Source organism: Micrasema longulum, unplaced genomic scaffold, assembly GCF_059751315.1.
Source record: "Micrasema longulum isolate JH-2025_06_02 unplaced genomic scaffold, ASM5975131v1 h1tg000637l, whole genome shotgun sequence".
Classification (NCBI taxonomy): Eukaryota; Metazoa; Arthropoda; class Insecta; order Trichoptera; family Brachycentridae; genus Micrasema; species Micrasema longulum.
Window position 1 is genome coordinate 86,580 of NW_028277833.1, and position 16,316 is coordinate 102,895.

The 16,316-nt window shown below is 35.5% G+C and overlaps 1 protein-coding gene across 1 annotated transcript in view; it reads right to left on the bottom strand.

Moving 5' to 3' along the window:
• The window catches only part of LOC148279970 (uncharacterized), a 60,819-nt gene that overhangs the window by 29,896 nt on the left and 14,607 nt on the right, over positions 1-16,316 (bottom strand). The window lies entirely within an intron of this gene.

Genomic DNA, 16,316 nt, shown 5'->3' on the forward strand with positions numbered 1-16,316 from the left:
AATTCACATTGATTTAAGGTGTACTACAAGGTCTAAAGTTATATCATCTCTTATGTCATTGTTGTAAAATATTATTTTTAACATTGTACTTATCACTGCTGCCATTAATAAATAATTTGTTTACAATATTTATTAAAAATTCATTTCAAAGAGCTTATTACATTCATTTCCTAAGGTGTACCGCAACGTCGTAAATGAAAACCCTTTTAATTTTAACAATACAACAGTAAAACAATCCGTTTTAAATTTGTCACAATTGCCGTTGACCAAAAATAAATAATTTACTTTCGATAGAGAAAAGTCTTTAAAATATCCACCTAATTTCTTTAAAATGTGTACCACAAGGCCCTAACCTATATCTTCTTTTATTTGACCAGTTCAAAATATTGTTTTCAATATTGATTGACTCGCGATGTGCTAACCGTTGCCATTTGTCATGTCAATTATTTATCAACATTCCCTTGAATAAAAGCGTCAAATAGTAAAATTAATTCAATGTAAATTCAAAATTTTTTAAAGGTGTACCGCAAGGTCTCAAGTTATTTCCCCACCTATTTCAAACATAATATTTTAACTTAAGATTTATAACAGTAGATATTTATTATTCTTAAAACTTTATTACTATTGGTAAAATAGTTTTAATCAATTTTATTCTAGTCAAAATGCTAATGTAAACATACGTATTTTAAAGTCACTTGACTAAATATTATTTAGTAGCTTAAAAATAAGACACTGAGTTGCTTTACGCATCTCTATATAAACTTAAGTATACTTTTTTTAGTTGAATACCAAAGCCAATTTTTATATTTTGTTTCTAGTAGATTGTGCCAATATACCCCAGGTTTCTAAGCATTTTTGCCAAAGTAAACATCATTTTAAAACCCCAAATAGTGTAAGATAAGTTTGCGTAAAATTACTATTTGTAATTAATTTTAATGACACATTTTTTTATTTGTCTAAGGCCACAGTTTAGTGGTTTTAAACCAGTACTGTTTCATTTTATTCAAAAATTCAATTCAAAATGCAGTCGTACCTAAAATTTGAAACAAATCAACGTGGCACTTGATATAGCTAGTTATAATATAAAATTCAATTAATATAAGTTGAAATTCAACTAATATTTACAATTCTAGTCGAATATAGTTCTAGTCACCACTTATACAAGAACAAAATAAATATACATACTTGAAATATCTAGTTTTTATTTTTGTTTATTAAATGTAAGTTTTCAATAACCCTTTGTAATATTTATATTTTTTGAATCTACGTACTAAAAGTCAAATATATGTAGATTTATTTTATTTAAACTTTATTATTAAATTAAATAATTTATTTTGGGAACTTGGCATGACTGATAATGTTTAGGCCAGTAACTAACAATATCCTAGAATCCAGTATAGTTTAGTAGACACTTGAAATTGTATGTATTTTTATAAGTATACAATTTTGCTTAGATCAGAAAAATTCTTCGGCAAGTATAGCACGTCAACATGGAAAATTATATTTTTCGAATATTATTGGCACAAAATGTGCCTTGAAAAATATTTAATTCGGTTCAATTCCATTTTAGCTTCTCGGTGAAAACAGCATCCACAAATTGCACCCAGGGCGGGCTTGAGATTCCAAAGCTTTTGTAGAGATTTCGCAATCAGGAAATTATTTGATTAGCCCTGCGTTCCCCCAGCCTTCCTCTAGGCAACTGTATCCCGCGCCCACTCGGATATAAGCCTCTTGTCTGATTTCTTAGCTCCGGCTTGTCTGGCTTGGAAGGCACTTCTGACAGTTTCACTACCGCCAGTATTAAATTATTCAAGCCTCATAGCGAGAAATCCGAAGAAAGTCACCGAGGTATGATACTAATTGTAATTGATAGTTTGCTCACCGCATCTGAGGACTGTCTCCTTGGCAAAGCCCACACGAGAAAAAATTGCTCTTTGTCGAACGCTTTTCAAAATTCTATTGGCTGGAGGAAAGCGCTTTCATACCGCATTTTCGAATTGTTCTGGTTTCAATACCTCATCTTTAAATAACGCCACATTATCTTTAGTTCAACTCAATATGCAATCGGCATGTTTTACGGCTAAAACACGCGGTTTGGCTATTAAATTGGCGTTTTTATGTTGAGCGGTGTCTGTCATGACATTTTTATTATCTTTGGCGTGCAAACTGCCCTGGTCTTTGGCAATCTCTGTACTATCAGTTGGATTTCCAATGCGGTATTGCCTCAAATTTCTCCATTGTAATTAGCAGTCATATCCGCTTCCATCGCTGTCGTTGGGGTAGAGCACACTGACCCAATGGTAATTCTGCAGACCAATTGTAAACTGGATAATGCTCCGCTACATACCATTTGTTGGGCTTTTTTGTGCCAAGCTATGCCAAGATACGAGATTATAAGCTCTGACTCCCATTTTTCAGAACACAGAATTATTTACTGATCTCTACGTGTGATGAAGTAAATCATCAAAAATAAATTATGGTTGTATCTAAAGATTACATTGGAGATTCATATGGTATTGTTGATACACCAATATGTTGTTGGTTTGTTACCTAACAATGATTACTTCGAAATACCAAATGAATGAATCAAGACATCGTCAACGGAGAACGTCCCATTTGTATCAATTCTGTCGAATATCAGATGACGTTTGAACACCGTCATAGCCCCCAATTCACATTGGGTTAGAGTTAAATTGACGCGTGCCATTCGCATTGTTTAATCCTAAATTTGAATCAATTATACTGACTGGATAGTAAACAATAGAGCCGATATTAATGTGGTTGTGAAAATGTCTTTAATCAAAAATATATCTCCTAGAGAGAAAAAAAATATATGTACTTATTACGTTTTTTTTAAATACTCTCGATCAACTTGCTTTATGTCGGGTTGAATCATGTTTGTCTTTTGAAACGTAGCTAAATGCTCTCGATATATTTTTTTTATCGATTTGCTAACCGAAGACCAAATTCAAATATATCTGCTGTAAAAACAACGTTTGGTCACGCTTGATCGAAAAATTAGGCGTTTTTATGTCAGGCCATTTGGTACGTTTGTCCGAAATGCGTATCTCCCAGCCGTCTAAATAATTAATATATCGATCGGTCTGTTCATTAGTTAGACGTCCCCGAATGTCAAGTTTTAAAGATAATGAGAAATGGTCACTAAACATGTAATATTGTCAATTTGTTCCGGAATCGTATCACAATTATCATTGTGCCCTTATTCGCACCCGATGATGCATAGGGCACTGCATCCGTACGCCAAATACAGCGTATAATGCAACGTGATCATTCTTACGCCAGTTCAAGAACAATAAAATTTTGTAGTGTAAAACACTTTAAAATTAATATTTCATGTCGATCATCCCAGAAATTGAACCCGAGATCTCAAGTATGGCAGTCGAAAGCTCCAACCACTACAACGAGGCGGACGTATCTTCATTTTGGAATGTTTAACTACATACTCAACTCAATCGATACATTTTGGAAAAATGAAGTGATTCAGCTTCGTACAAATTCTTCTTCTTCAGCCCTCTTTTATATCCTTTCATTTCTTTCGGTCGGTTGCTGCTTGCAGCCAATTTTTGCCCCCCACAGCGGCTATGTCGTCGGACCTTCTTTTTTGAAATCTTCCGACGCCTCTCTTATTCTCCCAAGGTCTCCATCTTAAAGTTTTAGGGGTCCATCTTGTGGGGTCTTGTCTCGCGACATGTCCTGCCCATTGCCACTTCAGTCTTGCTACGCGATCCATTATATCATACACCAGGCACCAATAATTCAAATGCATATTCTTGGCAACCCGAAAGATTTGCATAGGCAGTAAAGTGCATTGGGAGCTTGCAAAACATTAGATTAAAACAAATGTTCTCTATAAACCAACGTTGTAATTTGGTCTGTCTCTATCAAATATATTGGCTGGCTTTTTTGCACAGTAGGTCAAGCGTATTTTTCATTGTTAATCTGTCTAGCGAAGTGTCGCTAGAGCAAAAAACGAGTTGTCGAGAGTATCCCGTTCTGTATCTTTCGAGTACCCTTGTTTCCAATATTAGTAATCATCGACTATAAGCATTGTCTTCGTATATTTATATATATTCTAAATACTTGTGGTACTTTATAAATACTTACCAAATAATTAAGAGGCACTTTTGGCTTGAAGAGTAACATGTTATACTAATATTTGTAGAAGTCATCTAGTATTTTAATTTGTCTTAACTGACGCGAATATTACAAAACCAGTTGTGAGAGAAAATAGTCAAAAGAAAAGATATGATATTGATTTGGAACAAAATAACTACGCTAGTGCCAAAATCACGAAGCGAAAATTTCGAATTTGCTATATTGCTAAACTATGTTCAAAACTAATATCATAAATGGCAGAATAAAGACGTCTTCACAACGTGATAATACAGCCAATATTTTCTTCAGCCTCTAATTGGTATGAAACCGTGAAGCAACATCGAATAAAATCGGATGTAATTTCATATCAATACGAGGGTAAAGAAATTATCGGCCTCTTGCGATATTCCAAAACTCGACAAATTGGAGAGTTTGTTTGTTTTCGACTGCGAGTTGTTGGTTCAAAACAAAGTTTTGTAATGCAAGATTGCTGCCAATTTGGGGACATTCTCCGAACACAATAAATTTTTTGATGAAGCTTTTTTGGCAATTGACTCGTAATATTCGCGGCTGTTACATCGTGTCTGGCTTGACAGTTGATAACTTAGATTTTAAGTAAAACCTTTGACGTAATGTGTGTAAGGAGCTGGTTAAAATAGTCTTTAAATAAATGGAATGAGAATTCGTTAAAATACGACAGACTTGTTTTGCATATCTCGAAATTGGTTGTGTGTAAATTCGATGTTGGTTATCCATTTTTGAATTCAGATGTTTAATCCAGCAATTTTTCTTAAACTTTTCAATTGGTTGCCGGACTTAAAATGGACAAGTGTGTTTTAGTAAATGATTCCACTCCGCCGGAGATGACGTTTGTCTCGAGGTCGGGGAGGTTAGAGCTGGTGCGAGTTGACACACCTCTCGCAGGGGCAGTCACAGTGACAATTTACTGTCTCTATCAAGTCTCCTCTCTTCCTTAAATTGGTTGCCTTAGGTGGAATGGACTAGTCTGTTCAGTAAATGATTCAACTCTGCTGGAGAGCACGTTTGTCTCGCGGTTACGGAGGATAAGCATAGTGATGGGTCTCGGGTTGAGTTGTACATCTCTTGGAGTTGATATGTGTCTCATGTTTCCTCTATTCCAATGATGATGTTTCTAGTGCTTCCAATCTACCACGCTAGACCAACTATAGATTTTGGCAACACATCATCGGATTTTTTCCAGTAGCTCATAATCTCTGCTATAGCATTAATCTTTAATGAGGAGTAAGAAAGTGGTTTTACCGGTCGTGAGTTTTGCCCAAATCCCACAAAAGGTGTGAAAGGATTAGTTAAAGCGACGGAAGCTTGTACCCACGTGGGTTTACTGTGACTTCTATTTTTTTTGTCTAACTAACTTGTAAAATTTAAAATATACGCGTTGAAAGTATTTGGACAATAATGTAATCGAATCGATTCTCATACCATTTATTTTTCATTTTAGAAATTAAGTACTCAATATATTTGACAGCAATAAATAATTTAACATTAATTTATTAAATTTTTGTAATTAGGGTACCATCTACATATATTTTTGTAATATAAACCATTTGAAGTGTTTAAGCTGTTGTTGTTGCATTGTACTATGGCCGGTATATAAACGGAATTTGATATTAATTAGTGTTTTTATTAAAATCGATATTATTCTTAACGCATTTAGTCAAAACTAGGACAAAAAAAATATGGTTTAAAACAAAGAAGTTTTAAACGAGATAAAATAAGAAAAATACTGTAATAAAACGATGCAGTGGTATGGAACGAGGTATCGTCTGATATACGTCTTAATACCACTTTCTTTGTCTATAACCAGTAAACCAAGAACGTCGGTAATGAGCGTAATATCGATTTTAATAATTAACAAATGTGAATTTGTAGATGGCGGTCATTTTGGACCCATTTGATTAAGTATTATAATTCGTATGTATAATTTAAGCGAAATATTCAATTATCTTCTTAATATTACATATATAATGGAAACTTATTTCGCGGTTGTGAGTATATTGGATTAGGCTCACTGGACAATTATAAAATGATTGACAATTATAAAAAAAATGAAATATATTCAAATACAAACAAACTTTTGGTGTTTCTTTCTTAAATTTCATTTAAAAAAGGGTATTTTAAACAAAATCGACAGGCGTGTTCGGACGTTTAATCAATTTTAGTCATATTTTTTTTACAAAGAAACAACCACTAATAAACATCGTTTAAAAAAAAACATCTTCGTGGTGTTTGTACAAAAAGTTTTTGAAATACTTTGTTTTAAAAATCGACCAGTAAGTGGTGCAAAATGTGGCTGTCGAAATCATGATTAGATGTCCGAATATTTTTAGGTCGTTTATTTTAAGATTAGTTTTGTGATTTCAAAAACTGCACTAGTTTAGAATAAATAAGATTTTGCGTAAATGCATCTGCGTAAGCTTTTTCCAATAATAATAGTCGATAGAAATTAGAATTGTAAACAAAATAATAGTTATTTTAATCAGATTTAGCTGTTGTTTTTATGATTTGTTTTTGAACCTCACTTTTAAAGTGACGCAGTTGTAATTTCGCGTTTCACACCACTTCCACGGTAAGATTTGTCTATTACCAAGACGTTTAAGTGGTACAATTTGTATTGCTCCACCTATCGCGCGAACCACAAATGAACGCGTGGTATCTGTGTAGTCTCGAAGGCATGCGAATGATCTCAAACATAAATTACCATTGCTATTTGTTAAATAAACGTTAAAAACTAAATTAGAAATAGTGAGCATTATAAATTGATGTAACTGGTAGTTTTATTCAAGCAGTTTCACAGTAGATATTAGAGGTTTAAATAAGCAGTAGAAATATTATTAACGAAATAGAAGTATTAGCGATGCTCATTCAATTATCCAATCTCATAAATGTGTATATATGTAATGAATAATGTATACTCTAAAATAGCGTATGGTTAAATGATGTTTTGTCGGTTCGCTGCAAGAGTCGCTTCGTATAAATGTTTGTGACTGCAAATATCCGGATTGTTGTCTAATGCATACATACTCTATGTAACGTACCTTTGAGCTTGTTTGATTCTTCGGGAAGCATATTAGACAATCTGGCACAGAAATGATTCCTAAAGGGAGGAACATTGCTACCTACATTATTCCTTGCCCCTGTTACATTACCATGTACCTAAGCCGACTTTCTTGCAACGGAGCGACAATTCGTTTATTTATTTAGTGTATTCTGATTTTATAATACGTAAACTTGTCAAAACATTGTATTTTCAATATACTATCTACTGTAGTGTACTATTATTGTGATTTAAACATGTTTCCATTTGTAAGTCTAAACATGCGATGTTCGAATCAAAGAAACTGTGATAAAGTTACGCCATCTTGCCATTCACAACGCCAGGAAGCATATTCGTAAACTCGCGACCCGAAGTATCGCTCGGAAATCAGCCTCCCGCTCGGGATATTTCGGAACCCCTCGGACGCTCGGTCCGCCTCGGTGTGTAGTTGTTAGGGCCTCTGTCTGCGAAATGTCGATAGAGCCAGCTTTGTCATACCTCGGTAGATACAGACGTACGAAAAGTTTACCGTACCGTCTGAGAATTGTCAAACGTCATATAAAAATCATGTTCAAGCGAGCTTTTTAACTAACACTTTTTTTTTAGCTAACTCTTTCAATAAAAAATCTAACCTGTATAACAGAAGCCCCTTTGAAATACGCAAGATAAATTCTCTAATTTTTCATTTAGCACCAAATGTGGAGTAAAGTTTCAGCATCACTTATTGGTTGAATTCGTTCAGACGCCGTCTAAAATGACGTAATAAAAACGCGTACCGATATGTCAGTAAATCAAAATTCGCCATACCGAGGAAGGTACAGATAGTAGAAAAGTTAAATATATCGTCTCGGTGTGTACCAATGAAGATAGCGTTTGTAATTGCGGCCCCGGACTGGCAAATCAAACGTAAGACTGATCGCCTTACATTCATATAACGGATGGTCGAAATATGCGTCACTAAGTGTGGAAAGGGGAATAATTTGAATTCGGGCCTTGCAAGTAAGTGATGTGTCTTTTTAATAGACGTAACGTAAAATATTTCATTGTTTTTTATCTCCACATATTTACACAGTTCGCCATTGCGATTCGGACATCATTGTGTGAAGACAATATTTTTTAGTATTTTTTCTCACAATGAGCTTTTATAGTTTGCCAGCAAAGTGTAATTTGAAAGGAATACGAGCAATTTAAATTACACTATTCAAATTTCTTTGTTTCACACCCCTCACTTGTTTTGCAGCGTTCGTAATAAACAAAGATTTTTTACTAAAGTTGTTTTAAAAGTGGTTTTAAGTAACCGCTCTGTGTTTGTATTATAATCGACATCATAGTTACAATATCGATCGTCCAGTTCTTTAGACAAACGACAAGTCTGTAAATAGTGAAAAGAAATTATTAGATCGTCACTAAAAATTAAATATTTTTGGTTTGTGCCAGAATTGTACATGGCCATAAAGGGAATTTTGCTAGAGTCAGATAAAGATTTTTTAAAATGAAGAAATGAGCATGACTTCTTTTTTTTAATCAACGTAGGCCCCTTGGACTCGTACGCACGTCTTCCATCAATGCTTCAACATTTTGACTTCTGCCAACCGCTCATCTACTCACGGCCTCGTTGTTTTTGAGTTTTGAGGATAGCCGGTGGCTAGATCAGGTAAATATGGAGGGTGTTCAACCAATTCAAACCCAGCTTCGTGAATAGCAGTCATCGAAACTAACGCCATGTGTGCTGGAGCATTGTCCAGCATTTTGCAGTAGTCAGTGGCCTATTGTAATTAAACCATTGCCGGTTTCAACTTGTTACGGGTACACGTAGCCATATTAAGCTATAAAATGCATGGGGTCAGGATGCCGACAGTGTATCACCTTTTTTTCGGAGGGCTGTAATTTTGAAAATGGTTTGAACACGAAAGCTAAAATTTGGTATCACTGTAGCTTATCATATTTACGGACTGCATTATATTTTTTTAGATTTACTATCATAATTCCAACAGCGGCTCATTCTAGTAAACAGATAAATATGTATTTAGACTTCAGTAAATATGTACGTAGTATTAGAAATACTTCTAATAGCTTAGGTACACAGTGGATCATGATTCATTTTGATTTTCTAGTCAAACAAACACAAATTACTAAGTTTGTTCATTATAGTGATACTGTTTTATGTAACCAAAATACACGTAGTTTACAGTAAAATCAATACCATATAAAAATATCCCATGCAAATCAGACACGAAACGAAGAAAATTTAGCTTTAAGACACAAACAAATTGAAATGGACGCACCACGTGATCGCACTGTCACAGCTACCAGCCGGCTAGTGGTAAGCGAGATTAAGCTTTTACGTGCAGAGCGCTTGGTCCACTGTACCCACCTGACCCACCGTCGGCACCAGCTCGACTGATCGTATCAATCAACCCTCGTGTTAGACCTACGCAGGATGAATACCAAAAACAGATTTAAAAGGACCCCTAAACGATATAAATCTCTGTGATATAAATCTGTCTTATGAACGTCGTACATTTGAGCTCATACGACGCGGCTCTAAATTGTGAAAAAAAATGGTGGCGCATCAATCAACTATAGAATTATCTTAGCAATGAATCGGAGGGACTTTTTACATATGTACCTACCACAAGTCTGCCGACTTTTAAGTGTCGACGTACCCGTCATTTCGTCAGGAGTTTTACTACTTAAACATGTAAATACTCAGTTGTTTGACCGCAGAATTAATGGTTTTAATATAAATAATAGATTTTTCCTACTTGTTCGTCTGACGAACTCGACGATCGATACTTTAAATTAGATGACAGCTTTGTAATATTCAATTTCAACGTGTTTACACTATTTTTGTACAAATTTCTTGTTTATATGATTATAGACTTAGTGTGAATTTACATAACTTTTTACATTCCAAAATTATTTTGGTACCTTTATTTAGTCATTCTTATTTTATTAATGTTTATTTTTTAGAAAATTTGGCATACGCTTTTGATTCATGAATGTTTTTGTAATATATATTGAGTTTGTTCAAATTTTTGTAGACGATTGATTCAACTCTCCTTTTACAGACGTTTCAAAAGTGTTGAAGAACTTTTTTAAGAGGTAAATATAATGTCAAGGTACTTATTTAACAAAAATCAAAAAACGTTAAAAAAAAATACTACGCTCGTTCAAGTACAGGCAGAACGGTGCATTTTACACATAGTGTAAAGTGGACACTATTCCCGCGGTTGAGTAAATGATGAAGCAACATCAGCCCTGATGATGGACGCCGCAGTGCGATCCGAAACGTCGACAAAGAATACGAAAGACACACGGAAAAATAATAATCCGCAACCAGTGGTGCATACTAAATTAAATGCAGCGTGTCTCGACAGGGTGATAAGTCTTACGCTTCAGGTGCCAGTCAGATAGATACTGCCGTGTAGAACAACCTTTAAAATAAATCGCAGGAATCGAACCTGGGACCTCGAGCGCGGTAGGTGAACCGCGCCAACCATTACGCTACGGGGCGGACTTATCTTCGCTCAATTTCATTTTTCAGAACTTTTATCTGAGAGTAGCCATGCTTCAATGGAACAAATATCACACACAAAACTGTATTCTTCAAACGCCCAGATACAGAATCTATTAGTATGGTAGAAATACTGAAATTATTATTTTTACCACTACAAATGACAGGCCTTGACATCCATATTACCTTCTCAAAGAGATTTTTCATATATTTGAGTATCTGATTTTTGATATATACGAATGTTTTTAAATTTAGAATCGTTGTCATATTTTTTATTCTTTTTTTTGTTTCATTTTGAGTGTTTTGTTGTTTTTTTTAAAATATATTTATTTATTTTAAAATTTTACACTTCACATTTATAGAACAGCACTGGTATAGCAGACTGAACCATTTTTATGTCTCGATATGTTTGACAATAGCTTAGTATTATAACTTACACCAGTTCACCATTTTGAAAGAAAAAATTGACTGCGCAATGTACACGATCAATGTTAAATATACTAACTTTAATTTCTTTGTTTGAAACCAATTTATACTTCATCTCATCTCCATTCAACCCAATTTTCCATTGAAAATAACACCACTTACACAATTTGACAAATTTATCATTATTGGTAAGTTACAATTCAAATAACCACTGTCTTTTACTCAGTCAATGTATGATGTTAAGATTTATGTAAAGTGGATTTGTGTAACACCACTATTTTGCGACGCTTGCGCGTATATTGTTATTTTCTTTGTTTCATACCACTTGCTTGCTACGCAACACTGGTATAAAACAAAGGGTTTTTTCTAATTTGTTTAAAATTTCAATGAATTCATTTGTCTATCTATGTTGCAGTCAGTTTTTTCAACATGTGTATTTGTATTTCGTAAGTAGCGGTGTGTTAAGATTAGATTTTAGTGTATTTAATTAAAAGTATGGTAAAAATCAATTGACGGTTTGTCTTTAAAAGTGAATTATAATGGTTGAAAAACAAATGTTGTCTTTTTATTGTTTCACCTTTTGATACGTCAGTAATTTAGCCGGCACTTTGTAACTTTACACGTTAATATCTTACTAAACGCATCTCAGTTTAAGCAAGACCCTCTCTGCTAAAGACTGGAAACTCAGCACCCTAGCGGAAGAATTTGCTTAAAGTGGTCACGGGAGAGTCCCCACTGTGATCCGAACTGTCATACTTCAGTAAACATACTCTCTTTACAACTAACAATACCTTTATCAGTCTTTTCATCCCCAGCTCACCTTCCTAGATACTAATAATCTTCTACCTGATTCATAATATCTTCGTTCACACTAATTTCACATCTAGTCATACTTTCATCCTTTTCAAAAACAGTCACCAGCAAATCGCTAGTCTTGCACACGTCGTAGACCTTTTTTTTTACTAAGAATTGTAGGTCTGCTACCAAAAAGCACGGCATCATCAGCATACAAAAGACAATTAACAGTTTTACGAGTGTCACTAATTTTTGTTCCCATTCTTAAATAAGTCTCAGTAATGGCTAATAAGAATATGTCAATCGAAGCTAAACTGGCAGTGCACAACGAAGTTTTAGTCCCAGCACTTATGTATGGAAGTGAAACATGGAACTGGCAGAAGAAGGATGAAAGCCGAGTGAACGCGGTTGAAATGAATGTGTGGGAAATAAATTTATGACAGAGTTACGAATGTTGAAATCAGGCGAGTGTAAATCTGAGTTAAGTATAACTGATAAGATTAAGAAAGGGTCTCTGAGATGGTTTGGTCACGTAGAACGAATAGACGACGAAAGAATGTTAAAACAAGTATGTATTGCGAAAATGAACGGTAACGTAAATCAAGAACGACCACGGAAGACGTGGCATGATCAGATAAACCAAAATCTTAAGTCTGGTCTTGTCAAAAGTAGACAGAACCGAAGGGCATATATGACAAGATGTATGAATGTGCAAGAAGCTAGGAATGTATGCCAGGATAGACAAATGTGGCGGTCCATTCTCTCTGCCTACCCCTACGGGGAAATGGCGTGATGGTGGTAGTAGTAGTTCTTAAATATTTCATATATGCAACTGTTTGTAAAGTTAATGTATGTTTTTGAACATTCGACATTGAATTTTTTGTGGTTTTTTATATTTGGATTTGGTACGGTACGGTGTTCCACAGGGCTTACAATTATAACCACAATTGAAAATTATGACCATTACGAGTACGCAAAGAAAAAAATATATTTAAATTCCTAATCTATAGATTGATGATGATCAATCTCATTCCAATTTTTTATTTTTATTTTTTCTAATCGAAATAGATTTTTTCCCAAATGCTTTAATTTTAAAGTTATTTTCAACTTGTTATTAAAATGGGAATGTTTTAGCTGAGCGGAGAGTGAACCTCGGACCTCCGATGGCGAGATGGCGACATCACCACAGGGCCACAACCCGACCTTAACCGAATAAATACCGCAAAGCGTTTTTTTATTATTTATTTACTGTATTTTTTGTACCTTAGTACCAAGAGTAAGTAAGAACTGTAAAAATGCACACATGTTTAGGCAATTCCTTTTTTATTCATGTTAAAAGTATCTAATGGCTGTTGCATTCCCTGAGTTTTTAAATGATCTGTAGACTGAATTTTTGCTCTCTTTCGTTTTTATTTAGATGGACAGCTATCGCAACAGAGACGAAGGAATAATTCGTTTGCAAAAAACATTTCTAATAATTTCGTCTTAGAAAAGTATTGCACATAGGGGATTATATATAGTTTTAACTTTTAAAGTGTCCAGGCGAATGGAGAACGCAGTTCTGTGTGCGAAATAGAACCAGAGAACCCTGGATGAGTGTTATCACCTCTTTGGCTACTTTCAGGTAAAAATTCTGATAAAGAAAGTCAAGTGAAGATAAGCCCGCTTTCTTTCATTATTCAACATTCCATTCCTTCGCCTCTGTTTAGATACCCACCTGTTTAAGTTGTTTGTTGTGGACTTTTTTGCTGCACACGGACCAGCTGCTGGACGGGGAAGAATACGTAGAAAGAGAAGTATTTTTTTAATTTTATTTTTACACAGCGCCGTTTTGAAACCACCGGGTGAAAAAATAAAAAAAAATTCTCAGACATTAAAAACGTCACTTCGCATCATTTCAAGAAAAGGAATATTACTGCTGATTTTTCTGTTCATTCTATACTTAGTTCGTTAAAACACAACAAATGCCTTTCTTGCCATGCGCCGTGCGCCTGTTACAGGCATTTTATTTAAAAAACGTTTAATAAATCTAGATAAAATATGTTAAATAATATGAGAGTAGGCTTAAAAATAATGGACGCATGCATGTAGAACACTAAGAAAAATAAATAGGAAAATCAGAAAAAAACCACAATGAGAAACAATGTTTTGAGTATGTCCAAATGCTTGCAGACAGGCTGGATTTCCTCTCTAGGAGGTTATTTAGATCTAAATTTGCTGCAACAGAGATGGAAAACATTTATATGGCTTGTGACTTGTCATTGGCTGGTTTGAGTGGCCACTTTGAACGCTGTGTAACATTCACAAATCTGCGCATGTTTAAACATTCGCATTTCCTCAACTCTTTCATCTGTAAAGAACTGAAACCTTTATCACGTGGGTGAGATTCATCCGTCAAAAAAGTCAACAGATAGAAGAGTTGAGGAAATGTGAATGTTACACAGTGTGTAGTGGCCACTTAAACCAGCCAATGATAGGTCATAGGCCCTGTAAATGCCTAGACTTCCATATTCACTACTCAAAATGTTGCCCTTGCCTGTTGCAACAAACCGACAAGTGCCGATCTGATCACAGGATCTGATAGAACCTGCCGCGAGAGAGAAGTTCGAACATTAAGATTGGAAGAAGCCCAGTACAAGGTGGGTAATTGCATTCATTTGTATCGGGGTTCAGTGGTAAAGTAAGTGAATATAACACAGCTTCGCCAAATTCTGCGAACCAGCAAAAAAGCAATATTCGAGCGTCCATCCGCTATCTGGCGAGTGGCGTGATCAACATCTCCCAACGTTACCAAAAAACTCTTTCGAATTTTCTTGAATCCAGGTTTGATAGCTGCCTCCACCTCATCGTCCGAGGTGTAATAATTACCCTCGAGTCTCTTGTCTCTCTTGCGTACAGGAAAAAATATAAATCCCAAGGCGCAAGATCAGGGGAGTAAGGAGGGTGTGAAATCGGTTCAAACTTCGGGTTTCGCGAAGCCTCTTCCGTTGCGCGCGAGGTGTGTGGACGAGCGTTGTCACCTTGCAAGATGATGATGAAGCCGATACGTTCCTTGGATATTTCAATATGGTTTGCGATACGCTTTTGAGTGATTTGCCGGTCGTTTTGAGTGAAATCGTCGACGAGTTTGCGATGTTTATTGTCTTTGACAGTGATCCGACGTCCGCTGCGTGTTTCATTAACAATTATGGCTTTTCTAGGCTTGCAACCACGAAATTTTACTACTCATCAATTTCAAATAGATCTATCAATCTTCTTCTTCTTCAGATTTATTCTCCCCACTGCTGGATTGCCCGCCTCTTCCAAACGTCTCCATTCCTTCCTATCACCCGCTTTCATCATCCACGTTTTACCGGCAATAGAGGCAATGTCGTTGACCCATCTTTTCTGTGGCCTTCCAACATTTCTTTTGTTTGCCCATGGTCTCCACTTTATTATTTTGGGTGTTCACCTGCCATCGTTTTGCCTCGCCAAGTGTCCTTCCCACTGGCATTTCAATTTCGATGCACGATCCATGATATCCACCACTCCGGTTCGGCGTCTTGTTTCTTCATTTCTTACCGAGCATCTGTCTTTCCATGTATCGTTGGGTGCATTTTAATTTCTGGCTCCTTTTTTGTGTTACAGACATGGTTTTTAGTCCGTATGTTGTCACCGACAATATGCACGATTCATATACTTGTCTTTTTAAGCATATAGGGACTTCTTTATTTTCAAAACTACATTTTAGTTTGCCTAAAGCAGCCCAACTTAACCCTATTTTTTTTGGTTACTCCGCTGTCTGTTATCTGGACCTATCAATAGCTTCGTCAATATAAACCGTCTTTAAACGACGTTGAATCTCAGTAGAGGTTGCTTTTTCAGCAGTTAAACAATTGAGAACAGCGTGCTTGAGAACACATAGCACTAGAACACGTCTCCATACTTCCGCTTCTCAAAATACACTGGATGAACTCAACGCCTTCAAACCTGCCCTTGCGTATATAGGGGGAATGTTACTTCGACGTGTCACCTGGCGCGCTTCTGCCTGCAGACCTGTCATTTCATGACCTGTCATTTCGTTCGAGTTCTACAAGCACTCGTGCATTCGTTTTCAGCCTACCCTCGTACTCTTAATGCATTAAAACTACTTATGTTCAATGAATTTTTCAATGTGATTCAATCAATCTTTGGGACTGTTTTAGAATATCAGAGTCGCATAAAAGCTTTTATCGAGAGCGTTTGGAATAGCAGCCCGGGGCTGGTATTATGAACGCAATTATAACGCGTTAAAATAGCGTTTATAATACCAGCGAGGATAGGTTTCCTTGTATCAAAATCAATTTGGGATTTTAAAAATTATTATTAAAAGGAAATTGTTTACTATTTACTGAACCTTATTTTTTC